The sequence below is a fragment of the Varanus komodoensis genome, unplaced genomic scaffold (assembly GCF_004798865.1).
Source record: "Varanus komodoensis strain SLA01 unplaced genomic scaffold, ASM479886v1 scaffold16, whole genome shotgun sequence".
NCBI lineage: Eukaryota > Metazoa > Chordata > Lepidosauria > Squamata > Varanidae > Varanus > Varanus komodoensis.
In genome coordinates, this window is record NW_025335468.1 from 4,053,338 (window position 1) to 4,076,993 (window position 23,656).

General features: G+C 37.1%; 1 protein-coding gene across 3 annotated transcripts in view; it reads left to right on the plus strand.

Moving 5' to 3' along the window:
* Nucleotides 1-23,656, plus strand: part of LOC123021251 (USP6 N-terminal-like protein) — a 125,336-nt gene that overhangs the window by 10,005 nt on the left and 91,675 nt on the right. The gene's annotated exons all lie outside the window — the stretch shown is intronic.

Genomic DNA, 23,656 nt, shown 5'->3' on the forward strand with positions numbered 1-23,656 from the left:
GAAATTGTCTAGCAAACCCCATAGCAAGAGTGCCAAAAGCCCTTCTTACTCTTGCCTAGAGGCTACCAGACAAACAGCAGAACCAGCTGCCCCAAAATGCCTAAACAGGGATTGGAAGCAGTTAGCACTGCCCCCTGCCCCCCAAATTCTCTAGCACTACTATGAGTTGTTTTGGCCTTACTGACACCCCCCCCCCCCCGTTAAACCTCCCCTTCTTTTTTTGAAGGGAGTGATCACGATGGTTAGCAATCCCCATTTTGACAATTATAAACTGTCCCTTCAAATTGCCCCCAGTATATTGGAGGGGCTTCCCTTGGTTGCTCAGCCTTTTAAAAATAATTATACACAGGGGTTTTTTTAATAACTGTAGTTGCACACCTGAACTTTCAGAGTTGTGTTACTGTGTGGAGATTTGAAATTGGGGCAATGTCCAGGGAGGTACCTGTGCAAAAGGACAGAAGGTACCAAGCCTCGGCTTTGCTCAGAAGATGCCAATTACATTTTCCTCTCTTTGGATTTTGAAAGCTGTCAGAAGGCCACTGTGAAAACTGGGCCACTGGCCTGTCCATACATGATTATCTTCGCATTGTGGCCCCCAAGCCATCTTTAGGAAACTTTGGAAAACCATTTTAGTTTGGTTGCCATGGCTGAGGGTAAGGTTTAGTTTTCTCTGATTTTATTTTATCTTAGTTGAGCAGTAACATGTGCAAGACTGTGTTCAGCTTCTTAATATTTTTGAAGGCATGTAATTAAATGGATGCTGTCTTTCCTCCTTGGAAACCAGATGTTTTGCAGGAATAAAAACAAAAGCAGTAGTTATTTTCAGGACTTCATTATAAGCATGGCCTGCCTATCTCTCCCCTCCCCCACAATTCCTATTTGTTGCAATGTATTGACTGACAGGAGGCTAATAACATTGTCCTTTTGACTGTCTGAGCTTGTAGTGTAAATCCTCAGTGCAGACTCTGGAGGTCATGAACTATGGATTGCCAAACTCTGATGGTGTGTGCTGAGCACAGACAGCAATGAAGAGCATTTAGTTTGTCATTTGTTCAGTCCTACATGCTTGCAGTGCACCAGTGCCTGGTTCATTTGAGACACAGATTTAGTTGCTGAGCTTGGAGCTTAAAATATTGGAATAAGTTTTTTAAATGACAGCAGATCTTGAGGACTCTTGATTCACAAAATTGGTGATCAGTCATGCCTTCATCATGTTACATCCTTCATACCATAGAAGATTTAAGAGAAATATCCAGCTAAATGTCTGATTTAAACATAGTTGCTGTGGCTATTCAAACTGCAGCTCTGGTGGTGGTTTAATCTAATGAAGTTAAATTTAGCTTGTTCCCAAACTTTTCTTCTTTTTTATGTATTTGTGTAATGTGGCACAACACTTTTTCAAAAAATTGGGTTTGCTGAATCTTTGAAATGAAAAGTTAGTGGCTTGACAAAGCAACAGGACATCTTAAAAAATTCCATGATGACCAATGTGTTGTGGAATTCTGAAGTCTCACAGAAATTCAGGATCCAAGCCAACCTTGTTTACTGATTTGTTTTAGGAGTGCTTTTGATGCTTTGTAAGTTAGTGATGCATTTGTATAATTAACCAAATGAATTGGTTATAGAAGTTCCTACAGTGGATGATTGAAGGTTCTGCTCACAGACTGGTTATTTATAGCAGCTGCGTAATTTTTGAGGACCACTATTAAGTCATCAGGTTCCCTCTGCTTAAGACCTATTGTAAAGAAAGAAGGAACTATTAATCACTCTTTTTGCTGTAATAAACATTTTACTCATTTTAAAATAATCAAGTTTCTCTCTTTATGCCAAAATCATCAGAAATAAACTTACTGCATTATGACAGTCTTTATTATATTTGGCAAGTGAGGGTCATCATGCTGCCTATTTTTTAAGCTCCACTTTTTAGTGAAAAGTGTTTCTTTTCAATACAACAGACAAGAAAAAATACTGTTGCAGAAAAGCATATATAATTTTAAATGTTCTTGGAACAGGCCAATGCAATACCTGAAGACCAACTGAATTATTCAAAGCCACCTTTCAATATAAAATTGCAAATTAACCTATGTTGACGTTGTTTATCTACATTGTCATCTGTCTCCACAATGACCAACCCAATGACTGTGGAAAGCAACACATGTGGGAAAAGCCTTCTCTTGCCATTTCTTCACAGCAACTGGTATTGAGCAGTGTATTGCCTCTGGTATTGGTAGTATTATATAGCTATTGTGACTAGTAGTCATTTCTAATTGTAACCTCCATGTATTTGTCTAATTCCATTTTAAAGCTGTCCATCTTGTGGTTGCAAATTCCATAATTTAATTATGTGCTATGTAAAGCAATTCTTCCTTTTACCTCCAAATAAGCATAATACCTTTATTAGGCAAACCAAAAGATCACTGCAACTGTGTATGTTTTCAAGATTTTCAGACCTCCATCAGAGAATGTGTTGTACAGAACATGTATTATTGTTCAAAGATCAGCAATTCACAATCAAATTATTTAAGAACTCTGACATGGATACCATTCTATCTAGCCTCTGTGTTTAGTTTATCTTCAATTTGTCCGTATGATCTAAAACTTACTGCATTGCCTTCACTGTTTGCCATGGTTCCTCAGACTCCATTCCTGAAAATATCTGTTCAGGTATGGGTATTTGCACTGCAATGAAGAATGATACAAAGATCAATCAATTTCTCTGCAATCTCTCTGTCCTTTAGAATCCCTTTAACACTTTTATTATTCAATGGCCCAACTGTCTCCTTGTCTGGATTCTTGCTTCTGATGTATTGCAATAGTGTCTCATTGTTGGTCTTTGTATTATTAACAATATGCTCCTGAAAATCCTTTTTTCATCCCTTTTTACCAATTTCTATTTGTTTTGCTTTCCTTGTTCATGTAAGACTTCTAGCTTCTGAAGGAAATGGTCTTTTCTATAATAGTGTCCATGACACTATTTGTTACTATGCTGTGACCTGCAATATATTTTCAACATGAGCATCAATTATTGTGCTGTTTTTATTATGCCTTAATTAACAATTTGCAATTTAAACAAATTAGCAATTTTAACTATCATCCAAGCATTTTAGAGAAAATTGACCCTCTTGATGCCTCTTACTTTTTACCAGTTCTGTCATTTTAGAGAATTCTCTTTTGAAATAAAATGTGATTGTGTTGGAATTCCCTGGCAGTTTTCCACTTACATATAAATAAAGCGGATAACTCTAGTCACCATTTCTAATAGGTCCACTAACACTATCACCTTGTATGAGTCATGAGCACTGTGTAGTATCAAGTCCAGAGTCACCACACTTTGATCAGTTCTTTAATAATTATTTTAGGGCACAGTTTTTTAAGACTTCTAGTATCACAGACGAAAGTATCACAACAAATTCTGAATTGTTAGAATTCAGAATTCAATTCTGTTATCCAGAACTGAAGGCACTCATCACTACAGTGCTGCTTCTTTGGATGCCTCTTTGACTTCATTTCAAAATCATGCTAAGAATATGATAGCAAGTCCCCCATACTGAATTGCTTTGGGGACCCTAGTACTGCCGTCCACAGCAGTTCTGTGGAGGAATCAGCTTCTTTTAAGGTTTCTAGTTTGTTACATACTGTGCTCTCTTTGACATATAAAACCATCCTCCACCCTAGTATGCCCTTTTCTGGACTTCCTATAAAGCAAGCTTGGAGAATGTCCAACACCTCATCTCTTCTGTGTTTTGACCCCTCTCCTGAGAGTAAAAATCTCTTACCTCCAATAAACATCTGATTAGACATGAGAACTTTTCCTTCTGAAGTACCGAAAAAGACTCCCTTTCTCAGCTTAAAAAAATAAATAAGGTATGTATAGCTCAATTGTTTATTTATTTATTTATTTTATTTAAAGCTTTTCTATGCCATCCCTTTACTAAAAAAAGTCTTTGGATGGCTTACAAAGAACAAAAAAATGAAAGAACAAAAACCATAACAACAAACAGCACACTAATTCTAAAAATAGCGATTAAAAACAAGGATAAATTAGTTCCCCCATCTCTTAAATTTTCATGACAATTTTGAAGCAGGGGAGACTGAGAAAGTGATTAGCTCAAAGTTTTCCTGTGATCTTCATGGCTGAGCAGATAGTTGAACCTAGATCTCTCTCCTGTGCATCGCCACCCTACCCCCAATCCTAAATTAAAACCTCTAGCAGTTATATTCTACTGGTTTTACTAACCATATGGAACAGGTGTAGATGTAGCAAGACCATGGCTTTCTTGGGAAGATAACTGGTAGCACTTTACTTGTTACTTTTAAAAGACCTTTCAAGGAAGTGCTGCAGAAATTATTGTTGCCATGCTCCACTGTTTCTAAGTGATTCTTCATCTGCTGAGATGGGGTGCAAAGTTGTAAAATTTTCCTTCTTGGTGCCAAAGACCAGTCAAAACGTACTTATGATTATAGATTAAAATACAGTACTTAGGCCTAGCTAATATAAATGTGCAAATATCTGAGGCACTTAATCATGTGGCAAAAAAATTCCTAGACTGCTTTCAGAGAAAATACTGGCAAAGCACATTGCAAAAATTATCCAAATGTAATTACTTCATTCCTGTACCGCTCAGACACAAAAGAGCAAAGACAGCTGAATAAGGCAAAATGGGAAACTCTGCTTTCCTCTAGTTAACAGCAGTGGAAATAAAGCTTGCTAATGTGTTCAGAGTACCTGTAGGGACATACCATAAACTCTCAGGGTGATGTGTGTGGTAGTTATCTAAGTGTATTAGAGCTGCAAGTAATTGGACAATAGATGTTTATCAGAACATGAAGACATTACTCCAAAGTAAGAGAAAACCATTTTATGACATCAGATTTACAGGTTTAGAATGTGCCTTTTGAGAATAAGAAGAAGTAACACACTTTCTATTGTAACATTAATTAATTAATTTTTATACTGCCCAGTAGCTGAGGCAAGTTAAAAATATGTAAACAAACAAAAAAGACTTAAGGCAATAAACCACCATAATTGTAACCAAATCAGTACAGAGGTATAGCAGAGGTGCAGAATACAATGCAATATTAAAACTAAAGTTTGAAAAGTTAACTGTTAAAATCCTGGAAAAATAAAATGTAATAAACTTGTTCTTTGTGACCTGAAAGCACATATGCACTGTCTCAGTTTCATTTGCCTAGAGTTGTATGGAGTTCACCAGTTAAAAAGTTTTTTTTTTCTAAGGATGTGTACAAAGGGAAGGATTTACTTTTCAAAAAGATCTTTGACTGTAATGTTTATAGCTTTGCAAAATACCATTTAAGACAGTTTTCTCCTTAGGCAGACTTAATTCCTTGAGAGCTCTATACAATTTGTTTGTCTATTTGTTTGCAAAGCCTATAAAAGAAAATTTATTTCTACCTAATGATGTGTTGATAAATACCTAAACTGTGTTGATCTCATAGTAGTGAGAAGCAGAATCTGTTATACTTTTTTTCTCGGATGATTTTTTTCTAGCTTTTAAAAATGAGTTTATCTACATTTGACAGTGTTCATATTGATCAGCCTCTTTTTAGTTCAGGTCATTGTTTGCCATAAAAAACTGTTTTGCAGTCAATTGCAACATTCAACAGACAATTTGAAGATATTGTCAAATCCGAAGGACTTCAGAGATTTCTGAAATAGTAAAATGCTAGTTTTTGAAGGATTTATTGTGCAAGATCTGACAGATCCAAGTCTCCATTATAAAAATTAAAAAGAAACAAGGTCTCTCTCAGTTGCTTCTTAAGTAATGAACAGTTGTGTATTTATTAACACATGAAAGTTGGTCAGGGCTGAGAGGGAGAGAGCTGCCATCCAACAGCTTTCCACTACCAGTTTGCTCCCAGTTTAGAAAAGATCCAAGGAATGCCCCATTCCTAGGTTGTTTACTGTATGCATGAACTTAAAATTCTGGATTGTCATGGGGAAAGCTACCTAGAGTTATAACCCAACAGCAGTGAATGGGTTAAACCTCTGAATTGTTTCCTCTTCAGCAACCCAGAGTTCTGAGTTCTTAACATCATGCCAAAAAAATCCATAAAGTGATAATTCCTTAGTTGTTTTCTGAACCATTTGTGAGGATAAGATTGAGAGGTGGAGAATTATGTAAGCTAACTTGAGTTCCTTAAAAGGGAAAAAGGGAGGATATAAATATAATAAATGTAGGCAGGAGGCTGCATGATTCTGAGAATTTATGGGTTAAGTAGCCCATGCGTTGTCATTGTGATAACCCAGAATATGGGTTCTCATTGAGTCATGGGTATTCATTATGTGTGAACCCTGAGCTAACTATGGAGTGCCAGTGTTATATGGTGGTTAGAGTATTGGACTGAGGACCTAGGGGAACTTCATTCCAGACCTCACTCAGCTATGAAGCTCACTGAGTGGCTTTGGGCCAATCACTAACTCTTGGCCTGTCTTTCTCTCAGGGTTGTTGTTGTATGGTTGAAAAGGAACCATGTAAGGTGCCTTGGGTTCCCCGCAAGAGGGTGAGATATAAAGACCATGTAATATCTACTACTGGTAGATACCAGGAAGTAGAAACTAGTAGAAACAACCCAGGAAGAGAACCCATGGATTGTTGGGTTGTAAAGTCCAATAGTTTGTGGGTTGCAATCCATAGTTAAACCAATGTGCAGGGTTTGCATGTAATTCAGCAATAACCCATACTCAGTCTCTGCTTTGAGTTCTTGTTACATGCAAACCAGGTTTATATTAGCTACAGTTTTAAAACGACTAATGCTTGCTCCTTCAAAATAACACCCTGATTTTTGGTATCCTTCCTTCAAGTCTAAATCATCTTGGTTTCACTTGTGATATTTCATGACTGTGTGAAACCAAGTAGCTGCTGTTTCCTGAGTCAGCTTCTATGATAATTATTTTTATTTATGCATATTCTCTTTCAAATCCCCATATTCCTCTGAACTACCACTTCATCTGCCACTTCAGGGCACTATGTCTCTTGAGAATATAATTTAATGTGATTAAGGCAGCAATACTATATACACAACTGGGAGTAAGTGCCATTGAATTTAAGAAGACTTAGTGTTGAGTAGATGTATATTGGATTGTAGTGGGAATTTTTAAATTAGCAGGTCACTATATGATACCATATCCCTGCCACCTATTAAAAATATAAAGCCACATAAAATCTAAATGCAAATAATATCTACTGAGACTGAGAGCAGTGTCAACAAAGGGCTATCTAACATGACAACAATGGACCCAATGAGGTAATTGGAATATTAAAGTAAGGCATAGAAGTCTGTAGCTGAGAGAGTAGAACTGATCGAGAACCCTTTGTAAACTTTCCATGCTGAATGTATCTCTGATACATTTTACATCAAAACTTGATATTGTATTTAGTACTGGTTCCAGTGCATTTTCAGGATAGTGAACTAAAGTACATGAGAAGGATCAAGAAGGAAAAAACTAGAGCAAGTGAGATGGAAATGCAGTGAGAAAACCAACAGCATGGCAAGAACAAAGCACATGGAAGTCCAGTACACCATTAACTGCTGTGGCATATATGTAAAATGAAGTTTATATTGGCTGCATGACATGGGAGGCAGAGAAAATCCCAGCAATGGTTTATTCCTCATAATGGCCACTCTTTTGCTCTGCTTTTTCCCTAATGTTTTTTCCTCCACCTGCCCATTAGATTCCTAATAGAAATCTGGTCTCTCCAGGGCAGAAGAGAAACAGGCATTCTTTTATGTAGTTAGATTTTAATTTTGTTGTAGACAACATACAGCAACAACAGTAGTAGTAGTAGTACTAATAATAATACTGCTCAAAGGCTCACTTTTCTAGTATGTGGAATGAGTGAATGTTGCACCTTCAGACTTGAGCTCTCTAAAGTCAACAGGGAGATTTATTTCACTGACACTATGGAAAATTGGTTTTCTGCAAGAAAATAAATAATTTGCCACTGAAGTGATAGGTGAACATGTTAGATTTGTTGTCCTATTATTTTCATGTTCACTGAGTGCATGTGTGCCTAACTCGTTTGCTAAAATGTGATCATTCTTACTTCAGAATGTGAAGTTGTGATTCTAAATATACCTGGATGAACATCCAAGACTGTTTTATACATTAAAAAAACCAGGCTGGTAATTTAGAGCAGAAAGAGGAAAGGTAGTACAGTGGTACCTTGGCTCACGAACTTAATCCATTCCAGGACTCTGGTCATGACCCAAATTGGTCATGAGTCGAGTTAAATTTCCCTATAAGGTTCAATGTAAATAAGGTTAATCCATTCTGTAACTACTTTTTTTTAATCAGAAAAATGTGAAGCAAAGTGACAAGAACAACAAAGATTGCGGCCATCTCCATCTCCCCACCCCGCCAGCACAGCCAAGATCGCGCCCATCATCATTGCATGCACCCATCATCCCAGCGCGCTGGGGGGGGGGGGAGATGGGTGCGATCGCAGGCGCACCAGGGGAGAGAGAGAGGGACAGGCGCGAATGGGGCATGCTGGGGGTGGGGAGATGGCCGCGATCTTGCTGGTTGTGGAGGGGAGATGGCCGAGTTTGCACCTGTCTTTCCTGCAGGAGTGTGCCCGTGATCATGCACATCTTCCCTGCATGAACACAACTGTGATCATGGCCATTTCCCCACTTGGGGGGGTGGGGAGATGGCTGCGATCTTGGTTGCCACCCAATGCAGAGTTCGTGACCCACATCAAAATTTTCATGAAATTTTTGTTCGCAACCCAATTTGGTCATGAACCAAGGCGTTCATGAGCCAAGGTACCACTGTAAAGTAAGATGAGTCTTGCATTCTGTAGCTTTCCATGTCCCCCCACCCCAACCATGAAAGAATGGTAAATTCAAAATGTTGATAATATATAATTTTTTTTGAGGGGGAGTAGTTTCTCTCTAACAAGACAGAAATGAATAAATCTTGAAATGCTGGTGGAACATTGCTTTCTGTAGTTCCCCTGAAAACTCTCTTGACGGTTACGGATCCTCCTGAATGGCTGAGCTGTGGCATGGGGGGTTAAGGGGGGAAAGAGATTATCACCATATACTGGAAGTTACTTTAAGTAAGCAGAGTTCAGTTTTTCTTGGGTTAGTTACAAACAGATTTGTGTATGGGATAGTTTACCTGCCAAAAAGACTTCTGGGTACTATATTTGAATGTTTTTATAGGGAAGGGGAACAATGTGAAGGGAAAACAGTGGTGATATATTGCTAATTTAGCCAAGCCACAATTTCACTCTAATGTTGAAAAATAGAATGCACATGTTCCTTACATTAGGGGTGGAAGAAAGTAGACCTCCAGATGTTTTGGACTGGTTGATCATCCCTGCTTTGCAACATGAATTTTTAATACCTACTTTCTTAAACTGAAGTAGCCTAACTGTTCTGGAAATTTGCTCTGAAAATTATCATTCAAGTGCTAACTTCCAGGGCCATGTTTATCATGTAGTAATTGCTACTTTCATATGACAAACTAGTTGTATAAAAGAACTATAATGGGTAGTATGAAAACAATTGTTTGGAGGCAAATTCCTTAAATGTAGTTTGAGTATTTATAAACCACTTACATGTAAAGATTTAAAAGGAGTATGCCCAAATCATAAAACATGTATAAAACAGTACAAAAATAAGTATGGAAGATCTACATTATTCATAGGAATAAGAGACATGGTAGGCTAAACTACACTGAGGAGGTTTGCATAAATAAGCATGTCTTCTATATACACCTAAAAATAGAGGCTGGTGGTGCATGTCTAATATCAGGGGAAAGAATATTGCACATAGTAGATACCACCACTTCAAATGCTTTGCTCCAGATGAAGGGAGAATGAACTTCAAGAGCATGTAGTGCCACCAGAAGGGCTCCAGATGCCTCCAAGGATCAAATGGCTCTATGAGGGAAAGTTACGATTTCTCAATCAGGTTCCATTTTAAAGAGTTCTATTTATTAACAACAACACGTTAAACCTGGCCAGGCAGCAGATAAGCAGCCAGTGTGTGCTGTAGGTGCTCACACCACACTGCATAAGCTACATAAAGCATTCTGCATAAGCTGAAGCTTGCAGACCAGCCTTAAGGACAGTTCTGATACACAGCATGTTTCAGAAGTCCAACCTTGAAATTACTAATGCCTCCACAGCTGTTGCATGGCTGAGTCTTGATCCTTTCCATTCTCAATGGGTACTTTTGCACTTTTGTTTATGGACTCCAGCTTTTTAAGTTACGCTATGGCATATAGTGAATGCAGAAATGTGAGTGCATTTGCATAAATGCTTATTACTGAATGGTGTAACATGTGAAGCTACTCTGAAATGGATCTGTTTCTCAATGAATCTTTAAGTAGGTACCTTATACTGCAATCCTATACACATTTATATTATGTTTAAATGTATTTTATATTTATATTCAGCCTACCTGAGAGTAAAACTCCCTACCTGTACTTAGCGGAGCTTACTTCGGAGTAGACATGTATAGGATTGCCCTGTTAATTAACATAGTTTAAAATGAATATGCAAATTGTGAACACTCCAGACCCAGATACCTGGTCCAATTGAGTTATTTGAAATCTGGCATTCTTGCATATATGGTAGAGCTGTGGACCTGTTCCCTGCTACAAATTGTGATATGTATGCCTTATTTTTGTATACATTTTTAGTATCACAAAGTCAGACATATGCATGTATTGAGGTCTGAATATATGTCTTATCTCACCTGTTCATTCAATGTGAATGAAGAGCATGCATACAAACCTACTGCCGGGCTATACAGCATCCAGTAGTACATACATGATGGTTAGATTTATATTTGAAGTGACCCTATGTTCTACTTACTACGCCAGTATTATTGTAGGACAAATTATTGTATTATTGTTGACAAATATTTTCTAACATGCATGCAAGAGTTTTTTGCTTGGTTTTTTTTTTTAGCCTTCTGGCTATGCTTCTGTGGTTTTGCATACTTTGAACAGGATGTAGCAGCTGAACTGATGCAGCATCAGATGTATAGCAGTACCCACAAATAGAATATACTTTTGCAAGCAGGCTCTGCAGTTTGAACAAAATGGTAAGTGAAACTAATGGTGCATATGTCACAGTTGCCTGGACTGCAGGTAGCAGGAAATGGTTTTTCAGTGAATGACCAGGAGAAATTCAGGTTTTGCATATGTAGGGCAATTGTTGATTACTGAAGATCCTAATTCTGTCCCAGTTTCACGCATGCCAGAGTCATTATCCAAGGTAGTCCTGTTTAAATGATTGGGCACATGTGTTTCACTGCAAGACTTAAAGGTCAAAATACTAAGTAAAACGACTGTGCTGCTCATCATATCTGTATGACTATATTGTGGCAAATTTCCACTTTTTCTTTTCCATTCTCCAGTATTTTCCAATCAAATTGCTGACTATAATGATAGATGATAAAGAAAACTATCCACCCACCATCTGGAACATGGATGCCTTTATACCAGTATTCATTTCTGTAGCCTAATAACATTTGCTCTGGTTCTCCAGGGCTTAGGACAAAGAAGAGTTCTTTGTCCTGCTACTTGATCTTCTTAATTGAAGATGTCAGCAAGTAAACATGGCACATTTTGCACATAGTGCATTCTCAAATTGACAATTTGGCCAAAACGGATTTTCTAAATCTCATAGTACTGGGATGGTCAATGCACAAAATGCCATTAATATCAAATTTATATCAACACATTCTAATTTATATTAGAATTTAATTTATTTTAGAGTTATGTAGATCACTTAGCAGTTCATGGTAGATGTCTTATCCACCTATCACTCTGGGTAGTTGTCCAGAAAACTAGAGATGAGAATCTTGAAGGGAAGATCTGAGAGCAATGTAGAGATGTACTTGTGGCTTTACTATCTAAACAGCAGCAACTTCCCTACCAAAGTCGCTGCAGGACAGCTTTATTTTTATTTCACCAGTATTGCCAGTTTACTAAAACTGGTGTCCATCTTTTCGCCCTCTGAGTATCTAAAGTAAATGGATTCAAGTGGTGAGGAAGGGAGACTCCCATTGGTTTCAGCATATGCAAGCTGGCTGTTTAATGTGATGGGTAAAAGAATACCATACCATAGCATACATTTAATGCTATATAAATGCTCCCTAAAGCTAGATAACAATGATTAAATGAAGCAATATTTCTTGTAAACCTGGTTTGACTAGAAATGTTGTTAGCGTTGAGGTTTGTTTTGTTGCAATTTCATATTAGGTGTGGGAGCAGGGTGTGGCTGTTCTTACTTTATTCTTAATATGGTTCGATATTCTGCATCAGTCTTGATGTATAAAGGTTGGACTTGTGCTGAGAGCAGAATCAGCTGGAATATGAAAACAACTTGAACAAATGCACATATTTTGGTAAGCCTAAAAAGGGAAAAAAAGCATGAGGTGTGGATTTAAGATGAGAACAATAATGGAAAGAAATCAACAGGGAGAAGTGAATATTTTATCTAGGTGTTAACATGAACTTGAATTCTTATCTGAATTGTATCAAGGCTTTATTCCTTCAGGAGCTTTCTTAAACTAAATAATATAATTTGCTTAGCTGTAGTACCACCTTCCATGAAGGAATAATCAGCTTTTAACATTTGGCTGCACGTATTTTAAATGTACATTATTTATTTTATTTGTATCCAAGTCCGCAAAAATGATAGCACTGGCACTGCCAGATAGACTGTGCTTGCTCAGTTTGTCATTGCTTTGTTTTAGTAATTCCTGTCAGCTGTCCTCTAAAATAGCTAGGGATAACTCATTAGGATGTATTACAGAGTAACTGAATCCTGCTTTTAGAATGCTATAGGAACACATGGTAATTTTCTTGAAGCAAATGCTCCAAAACATAATGTGTACAATAGCCCTTTAGGTCATAGGCGCAGGATTGGTGAGGAAAGATGTGACTTAATATTTGGCATTTGATGACATCAACATGCACTACTCACACACAATTTACAGATCTCTGGAGAGTAAAGAAAACCATATAACAGCATATTTATCTAGCCATATTTAAATGACTGTCAGAACTGCACATCATTGTATAATACTGGAACACTGACTAGCTGAAAATGAATTATGCTTTTTGCTTGGGCTTAGTTGGATGGGAAACTTGAGGTGTGGAAGGAACGTTTACTTTAATTTCTGTTCATAGGTATTCATTATCAAACTGCATTGAAAGCAAAAAAAGTAAGATCAGAGTTGCAATCTTGTACCTATTTACATTGGAGTCATTCCCACTGAAATGAATAGGATTTGTTTAGGTAGCTCTGTAAAGGAATATAATGTATAATGCTTAAAAGCAGCTTGAAAGTTTTCTTATCTACTTAGTCTTGTTTCTGTGATGATGATTGTTATTCTTTCTCTTTTGTAATTTACTTTTTGCTATCAAAACTACTTTATCCTGTCTTGTGCTTTACATGGTTTCATATTTACAATGCTAGATTCGAAGTGTGCCAGTTAGATGGATTAGCAAGAAACCACTAAAACCAACATAGAGGGAAAATTCCTGCTTATATTCAGGGAGAGTTCACATAGCATGCTAAGCCATCCTGAGGATACAACACCATGGATAGTTGGTTACTTGTTATTCCAACTGAGCTCCTTGTGGTTTGCTTCCCCTCTCAGTCTTCTTGCCAGCTATCATTATGTATCCCAGGTGCCTTTGTGGCAGAACTCCTTATTTCCTTGGTCCCTACATCATCAGTCTTTCTGCAGTTCGTTCAGTGCGCGTTGCTGGGATGTGAAAAACTCCTTACCTCCCCCCTCCCGCATGCATCAGATAGTCAAATAAAATTAATTTTCAGAGCCATTATTGACCTGGTTCACAATTCGATTAAAAATTGGTTGTGGAGAAGTGCTTGCAGAAGTACAAGGCCACATGTCCACTGTTAGTCAAGCATAACAATTCCCACTTCTAATCAGTGTACTTGTCAATTCCATACTCACCTTCTGTGCGTCTCTTAATAGCAAACACCCTTTCAAAAAATGGCTATGTCATGTATTCCCAAAGTTATCACATGTGCCACCAGAGATCCTTCCCCTGCTGCTGGTGAGGGATGAGAAAAGATGGTAGTGGCATTAATGAAATTGCAAGGAGTGTCCAGGTGGCTCTTTAGCCATTCCCCACAATGGAATCACCCTGCCAGGTTTGCACTTCACAATAAGCCATCCTGGAAAAAAAGCTACACTGAACAACCCAAAAACAAGCCATGGGCTCTAAGGGTGGCTTGTTCATTAAAAATAACCCACACTTTGGAAACCACTAGGCTGGGTTGGCTTGTCAAGCAAACCAGGTCTTAAAATTCACCATTATTGTCTTGAAAAAATAATTAAATAATTCAATTATAGAGCACATTCAAACAACAACACACATCATGTTTCTATAGTTTGTAATTAATGATGACAGCTAGTCATCATTAATAATGGATATGGTGTATGTTTTCACAATCACATGTAAACAAAAACAAAACTAAGTTTACACAGCACAATAACCCAGAGGTTGAGGACAGGTTGAGTGTGGGTTGTTTAACCATAGGTGGTGGTTGAAACACAAGTTGTTTTTTCTGAACCTAGTTGAAATAACAAGACATGGTTTGTTAACCATGAGCAGCCCAGGAAAATAACAACTATGGCTTGTTGTTGGATTGTGAACTTTGGGTTGTTTTTGATTAAGAAAACATGGCCTATCTTATCACAGCTCCATGGCAATCTACATTTCAACAAGTCATAGTTCATAGACAACCCACAGGTTAGCATGGGTTGTGTGGTAGACTATTCAAAGTACCTGGCTGGTATTTGGCTTCCACTATCCGTAATGAGGATTTAACAACTCCTCAAGTAGCACAGCTGCAGTGTTAAGTGAACCAAGCATGTTTTGTTGCACATGAAATGTTAAGGCATACTTAGCTTAAAAGCTAAATACTATGGAATGACTCAGTTATCCCCTAAATTTATTTATCACTGTATCCTAGGAGGCAGCTGGGGTTGAAGCTGGATGTACATTTACAAAGTCAGTAAAATAGTATTTGTGGGGAGACACTAAGAAACAAATATTTCTACATTTGTTTTGACACTTGTATATCCATATATACTCCTTCCTTCCCCTTGCCAGGATATGATGTTCAGCATTTACTTGTAAAGGTATTCCAGTATTCTTTTCTGCTTCATAGCAGTAATTATCCTGTGTATAAAAATCAGAGGCACCCCTAGAAAGGGTTGCATGCTTCGTATTACAACATTTTAATGGCAAACAGTTCATCAATAGGGAATATTTACTTGAATATTTAAAATGAAAGAGAAATCCTGTTCCATTCTCTTGCATTCTTTTGATGAAAACAGAAGAACATTTGAGGTTTCCTTAGAAGTTATTCAGCATTTACTGCCTTGTTTCTGTAGTGCTCTCTTTCGCTCAGGGGCAAGTTGCATGTCATGCAGAGTTCCAAGAAACTTTTCTTTCTTTCTTTGGATGAGAAGGAGCCCCTGGAAGCAGAGTTACTTGGCCAGTGGGGGAGTTAACCATTTAGTTTTTTCTCTCAGTTTTCACAATTTGCTCTTCATGGGGGAAAATAGAGATATTATACAAATTACCAGCAAATAAAGAGAAAGTTGGGAGGAACACTTAATTTTTTTTCCATTCCTAATTGCAGCCTCAAACAGATACTTTTTATTTAAGTATAAAGTACAGCTATAAATAACACTTGGAAAGGGTGCATATTGTCAGCTGTTTGGTTTAAAATTTCTAATGACACGTTATTATATTTTTATCCTAATTTATATTTTATATTGTATTTTAATTTAATTAAGACAACTTTGGCTCTTGAGCACTACAGAAATAAAACAATAGTAAGTGTAGTTTGGTTCTTCATCACTCTGTGGGTTGCTAAATGTGTATGTTTGTGGCCATCCCAGAGTTTGGTAATGAACTTGTTCCCACCTTGCTTTAATCCCTCTTTCAGTTACAGTAGATGTTAAAGCCAAATAAGGCTACAGCCCTTTTGGGATGCCTGTAAGCCCCCAAATTAATCTTAAGCATCCAGTACAGAGCAGGCAGAGCAGTGGAAGCAATTTTCACCTCCCTGTTCTCCTGTGCTGCATTTTTACTAAACAGGCTTTTGCCCATTCAGCTGGAACATCTCAGAGATAGAGGGAAGAAGGCTGGTGAGACATCAGGATACTCATATTCTGACCTCTCCAGCCTTCTTCCCTCCCCACTGTCTTTTACCCCTCCCCAAGGCTGCTTTCCCAACCTGGGAGAGTTCTGTCATGCCTACCATGGACATGCACATGGTAGGCATGTCATGAGTGGAGCTAGTTGGAGCCGACGGTCAGACTAGTTGGACTCTGTTTCTATGTTTCTATATATTAGCTGCAAGGGAGCAGAATAGGTTAAGTTAGAGCACATTCAAGGGGTCATAGGATGGTTCCTTAATTGCGGGTTTGACTGAAATAACAGAGGGTAGAAGCAAAATTAATCTTTAGATCATTTAACTGAAATCCTTTGGACTTTAACTCTTTAGATCTATTTTCCAAATGTAACCTAAAGAGAAAAAGGCATGAGTTTCTGTTGGTCCAAGTTATGTTTTTTAAAACTGGATGGTTACCTGAAGGAGCGCTTATGTCCATATATGCCCGCCCGCCCCTTGAGATCAGCGGGAGAGGCCCTTCTCCAGGAACCCTCCGTGAAGGAAATTAGGAGGGTAAATATTCAGAGGAGGGCTTTCTCTGCGGTGGCGCCCAGTCTATGGAATGCACTCCCCAGAGAGGTCCGCCTGGCGCCGTTGTTATTTGTTTTTCAGCGCCAGGTGAAGACCTTTTTATTCAAGCGTTATTTGGATTGTTAATATTATTTATTTATTTTATTCTTTGGCCAGGGCGACTTAAATTTTATTGTTATACTGCTAAATTATATTGTTTTATATTATGTTATTTATTTATAATTGTGAGCCGCCCTGAGGCTTCGGCGAATGGGGCAGCATAGAAGTCCTCTAAATAAATAAACAAACAAACAAATAAATAAATGTTCCTTTCATCTAAATAATTGCTCTAAATAAGGACAAAATTAGAAGTGTAATTTGGATGCAATTATTTTCTTCAAAAGAGTTGACTATAGGGGTAAGAGAGGGAGAATTTAATTGTTCACCCAGCTATCCAGTAATAGTCCCTGAAACTGCCTTGAGAGGAAAGTTTCCATTGGTGCCAGCAGAAACTGCCCTCCTAATGCAGATAGAAGTCTTATGCATTCTAGCCACGTTCTAAGTCAAAAAGAGGCTTCCAGAGCAGCTTTCAAATATTAGTAATAATAGGGTCATGTAACCATAGTCCTTGAGGCTTCCAAGGACACAACAGGAAATAAAAATGAGTTGGGAGGAGGGAAGAGAACTCATACCAGTTCTTAGTTGCAAAGCTGGAATAGATACTGTTAAAGGACAGGAGGAACTGAAAGTTTGTGGATCTGACACTGTCTGTTGAGGCCCAGGTGGCCTCACTGGCAAGGAACACCTTTTATATCAGTTGGAACCCCATCTGGATGGAAATAGTCTGGCAACATATATGCTGTGGTAATTTGCAATGTGTTAGATTAATGGACTACCTTTCAAGGTGTTTCAGAAACTTCAGTTCAAAAGCTGGGTTAGTTGCTGGGTTACTGCGATTGGCCAATATGTTCATGTGATGCCAATGCTTTGTCACCTGTACTGACTTCTAGTTCATTTTCAAGCCCAATTAAAAAATGGTGGCATTGGTTTTAAAGTCATACAAGGTTTTGGATCAAGAGTATCAAAATGCATGCTTTCTCCCACATGTACCAGCTCAGACATTTAGATCATCTTCAGAGACACTTTTCCAGGTTTCCTTGCCAGAGAAAGCTAAGCAAGTGGGTGCATGAGAGAAGGCCTTCTTAGTTGTGGCACTTCACAGATTCCTGTCCTGTTTATTGTTTTGCAGTCTATTGTATTTTATTCTTTAAAATATTTGTATTGTATTTTATATTTGAACTATTCTATGGGATTTTAATTTTTTAACTGTGTAGTTCCCCTACAGAACATTAGTTATTGGATGGATTTGAAATGTAACCAATAAACAGTAAACAAAAGTTATTGGTCCCTCTGCCTTTTAACTGGACCTGCTTCTCATCTCTCCCTCTGCTATTCCATAATAGAATGGCCAATGCTAGCTTAAACTCTTTTTAACCCTGTAATACCATTACTGCTGTGCCCTTGCTGCAGTTGCTAGTGACATCTTTTAAAATGTGCCTTGATTCACCTTTTGATGACTTCACATTCTCTTAACCAGAGGGGAACTTTCTACTTCTTCAGAATTCAGTTTTTGATTAGTATGCTCTTGGTTTAAAACACAACTATTTGGTTGGAGAGTCAGTGTGGTGTAGTAGTTAAGAGTGCTGGTCTGGGACATGAGAGATCAATGATGGCACTAACTTGGGCTAGTCACAGACTCTCAGCCCAACCTACCTCAAGGGGTTATTACTGTGAGGATAAGATCGAGAGGAGGAGGAAATAAAGTAAGCTGTCTTGAGTTCCTTAAAAGGAAAAATGTTGGGATAAAAATAAACTTCCACATTTTTACAGCTCCCAAAAACTTCCTCCATGGCGTTTTACCATCTTTGTTGTGATTTAGGCTTGCTGAAAGAACCTAAATACGTAGCATCAAATGTGCCTGTGTGTTCAGAATGTGCCTGTATGCATGTTTGTAAATCTACACCTACAAAATTGGTTCCTAATTTTAATATAAGTTTATAGCTTGTTGTAATTTGAATATAAGGTTTTAGCTTGGAGCTGCCCCAAGTTCAATATGGCCTCCTTGATTGCATGACAGGAAGAGGTACCTCTCTATCAATGTTACCTCTCTATCAATGACACGGCACTCCATGTCTTCTGATTACCTCACCCATCAATTCTGAGGATGCTTCAAAGCATGGAGGGTATAGAGGAAAATATTTGAAGTTGCTTTCTTGTAAAAAAAAATTGTTAAAACATATGATCTGGCCTGGGCAACTTCTTCTTCCTTCTCTTTCTCCTCCTATATTTTTATTTTATACTGATAATTTTAATTTTGTATTTGTAAATCAATGTATTTTTTTGTATTTTTATATTTAATGGTAATTTATTATGTACTATTGTATTTCAATGTATTTTATCATGTTGTAAGCCGCCCCGAGGTTTCGGCAAGGGGCGGCATAGAAATGTTATAATAATAATAATAATAATAATAATAATAATAAAATTGACTATGCTGGAAGGAGCAGAACCACTGTGACTCTAACGTGAGACGCATAGAGCTTGTCCAGGAAGTTAACATGGCTGATGCCAGCAAAATCCAGTGAGAGAGAAGGAAAATCAGCAGTCATGCTGTCCTCCCCATCCCTCTATATCTCGCTGGTCAAATTATAATGATCAAGGCCATTTCAACACAAAACCTGGTCCTAAATGTCCTACAGGAGGTCTGCCTCAGCCAAGTATCTGTGCATAACCTCAGGATGTAGCAAATGAATTTAATCCCATGTAACTAGATCAGATTGTGCTTCTGGGGATTTCTACAGTAACTTGATGGTACTGAGTTTAAGGTAAATAAGTGTCTTTATTCTCAATAACTTTGACATTCATATCACCACCTCATCCATTTATGCAATGAATATTGTGTACTTACCCAAGAAAAATAACGATTACTATTTGGATTAAAATAGATTGATTTTTAAATCTGCATTTAAATGTCCACAGATAAGTTAGCCAACTGTATCTTTTCATTGCTCCCCCCTCTTTAATGCAATTTGGTCTCAAATGCATAGGCAAGTATGACTGAATGTGTATATGAAGCCATACTTGGTTCAGTTGCTACATTTTTCCTTTGCCAGTCTCATTGTCTTCCAATCCTAGAGGAAATCCTAGGCATTTAAGAAAGCAGAAAGGGTAATTTGGTTTCTGGGACATAGAGAAGTACTTAAATTAATTAGAAAGTTGCAGGATGGATAAACCATAGAGCATACAACAACCTATATGTAGTTGTTTGCAGAACTGAAAACTCTTCTCCGAAATTCTCTATATTATAAAAAAATCCTCTTCTCTCTAATTTTCAGGAAAGCGTTTCCCACATTAATTTCTTCGGTGTGTGTGTTTAGTAATTTACACATTGATTTTTACTCTGTGCTTTCAGATACCAATTTGGTTACAGTTTCTGGCACAAGTTTATACTTCATTGCTAAGTGAAACCATTGTCAAAATCATTACCTCAGCCAATAAAGGAGGATTCTCTTCCACTCCTGGCAAGCAGGCATGCATTCATTCATTTCCTGTTTTCAGTCTCATTTTGTACTAAGCAGAGATAGCATTGAAGTGTGGTACCAGCCAAGCTATTTTTGTGCCTTATATCTGCAAGCAGGCATAAAAATAATTAACATTACCAATATGTACACGTCCAATGGATAATGTTGGCTAGTTTATAATCTTCGGAAAGCTTTTCTATAAAACCACTATTGGCAATAATGCAGGATATTACACAATATGGTAGCCTGTATATTAGTAAAATCAGATGTGAAGTCACTGCTTTGTTAATTTGGTAGAAGAGTGGATATATGACTAGAAGGTATTTTCCCAAACCTTTTATTTGATTCTATAGCTTGTGAATCCCATTTTAAGAGTAGATGCACACGATTGCTTTGGTCACCTAATTCTTGTATATTGACTTCATTTCAGTTCAGGAGGTTTGCAACTTACCTTAAAGAGTTTCTGTTCATGCTGTTCTTTTTGCTTTATGTTCATTTACAAGCTTGACTGCTTTCAGAGCCCAGGCTTTCACCGTTTATTTCTTGTCTGTGGCTACCCTTTATAACTGAAATTCCCAGCCCCACTTCATCATCTCACTTTATTCATTACACCTTCAAGAAATGTTTGTAGGATGAGCTGCTTGCTCAATTTTTCCATTTCCCAACCTTGTTGCTTGCATTTCTTCTTAAAGTTTCCAAGAGTGGACAGTTCCTTTAAAACAGTCTAATTCCCTCAAAACATGATGTGTTTTCTCCAGTACCCAGTTAGTGAACAAGCAATGCCAGGCAGCCCTGGATTTAAACTCAGAACAAATTTTTAATTGAATTGGTTACAATGTTTTCCTCTTGTGAATGTATTCTTAGAATCCTGCTAATCTTAGATACACACCTAACTACTTTTAAAGTATCTAGTATTGAGTACTGGGAAGGAGTATTGGAACAATTTGCATGGAGCCTGTAAAAATATTGATGATTTATATTTTAATGTAAATTTTATGCAGTCATTTATAATTGATTTGAGGTGATTGGAAAACTTACTGGTTTAGAGAACTCTATTTCCTTTACAAGTCTCAACAAAGTACTGATAGAAAAAGAGAAATCTCTTCTTTTTCAGAAATTTGGCAAGTTATGAAATGATATGTTATATCTCTTGGCAGTCTTATCCCTCTTTTATATTTTTCTTTCTATTTTATTTCTTTAAGAACATAATTTTAAAAATTATTTAAAAGAAATAATTTGCATTTAGTTACTATTTATTTAAAGCTTTTATAAACCATTGAATTAGCAACCAGCTCTAAGAATGGTGTACAAGAAGTTAAACAGTGTAAAAACAAGCTCAAACAAATACAAATTATCAACATGTTGATAACATTAACTGGGGCATAACAACCACCAAAAATGACAATCATAATAATACATAATACAAGAATAAAACAAATCATGGAATGTCAGTGTTAATATAGATAAAACCAGTATAAAATCTGAAGCATTGTTTCACAATTAAAATGCTGGGAAAATAAAAAGGTTATGACCTGTACCTCTCTAGAGAGCTGATCCTATAACCATTGGTTGGTCTGCTAACAGAATGTTGGACTACATATACCTTTGATTTGTTTCATGTTTCAGCATGGCTTTCTTAGAGGAGGAATGGCTAAGAGACAATCCTTTCATGTTATTTGACATTTAATTGAATTAAATTTAACTAAATAATGGGTTTCAACTAAATCAAAAGATTAACTTAACCATTGAAAACTAAGTTTTCTATGATATAGGATTAAATTAAAAGTTATCATTAGGTTGATCAGCTTCCAACCTTATAAAATATTAAATTTACATATTTGATAATACAATTAAACTCAAGTTCCAGCTATATAAATGTACTTTCATGTTGCTTTTAACTGAATGCTGTCTGACTCCACTGCATGAGCTCTTACTATAAGAGAATCCATATGCGTTCCATCCTGAAAAGCTTTTGATGTGCTTGCCTGGCATGAAAATTGGAAAAGAGAGTTTTTACTGAATATGATTTATGCATTTTGGATGCAACATATTAATGTAGCTGGCATGGTAATACTGTACACGTCTGTAGAGTTGGAAGTTGTGGAGCTTTTTGCTTGTGAGCCTCACAGATTAATTAGAGAGGAGGGAGATTTTAATCTGGAATTGATTATCTGATGAAGGGCTTTTATAAATATCTAAACAAATAAATAGATGTAGTTGATTACAGTACTGAAAGTTTGTAGTCCAGTGACACAATAATAGCATTTTGCTCTTGTATTGTATTCTTACTCACATCAGAAATTATAGTCTAGAATTCTATCTGTATGTTTGGCATTCAGAAGGCTTCTTTTTAAAAGCAATATTAACTTGACAGACCCAAAGTAGAATTTAACTATGTAGCTGGTTCAAGTAACTCTCTGAGAAAACATCTCTGTACCAGAATATCTACTCCTGTATAATCAAACTTGAAAAGTGTTTTCATGTATGGGAGCAGGCAGGGCAGGAGGATGGATAAGGAAGACATGTTCAAATAACAGCTGAAGAAGACAGTGTTAGTGAATGAGTTTGACCATGTTAACTGTGCAGTGATTGACCTTTATACCCTGTCATGTCATGTTAATTTCATAGAGAGAATGTTGTGGAAAGGAGTATTACAGCAACCAGGCAAGCTTACTATTCTATATAGCCTAAATACTAAGACTACTTCTGGAATTAAAAATCAAAATACTTACTGCATTTAGGAAACTGTTATAGATTTTCAGTGGTGCATCTATTTTTCTTTAAATGTTTAAATCAGAAAAGAGGAATTGTTTGGATATTATGCCTTGTTTATTTGATTTTTGTACTTTTTAGCTAATCATATGATATTAGGAAAAATACAGGTTCAATATCAGGAGTCTCTTCCATGTATATAAAGATCCTACATGACACTGGAACAATAGTACATGCATTTATCACAGTGAGCGTATGTCTTACTGTCAGAGCAGTATCCAGTATTTTGCTTCTTAGGTTCTATTCTCTGTGCACATGCTGTTTTTAAAAGCATTCTGTTGATAACATACCAGGTTGACTAACAAAATAGTAAACACATCAATTCAGTAAATAAACCACAGGCATAAAAAGATAAAAGACAAAATACCAACATGATTTAAAACAACAATAGCAGATTGACTACATATGCAGCAGCAGGAAGTAGGAGACAGCTTTAAGTAGCATTATTTCCAAAAGCCTTTTGGGATAATTTACAAATCTTTCTTCCTACATTAGAGCATATGTAGAGAGAGAAAAAATAGTTTTCGGTAGAAAGAATTTCAAAGCCTGTGACTGCTCAGAGAATCTGCTTCTGTGAGGTCACCT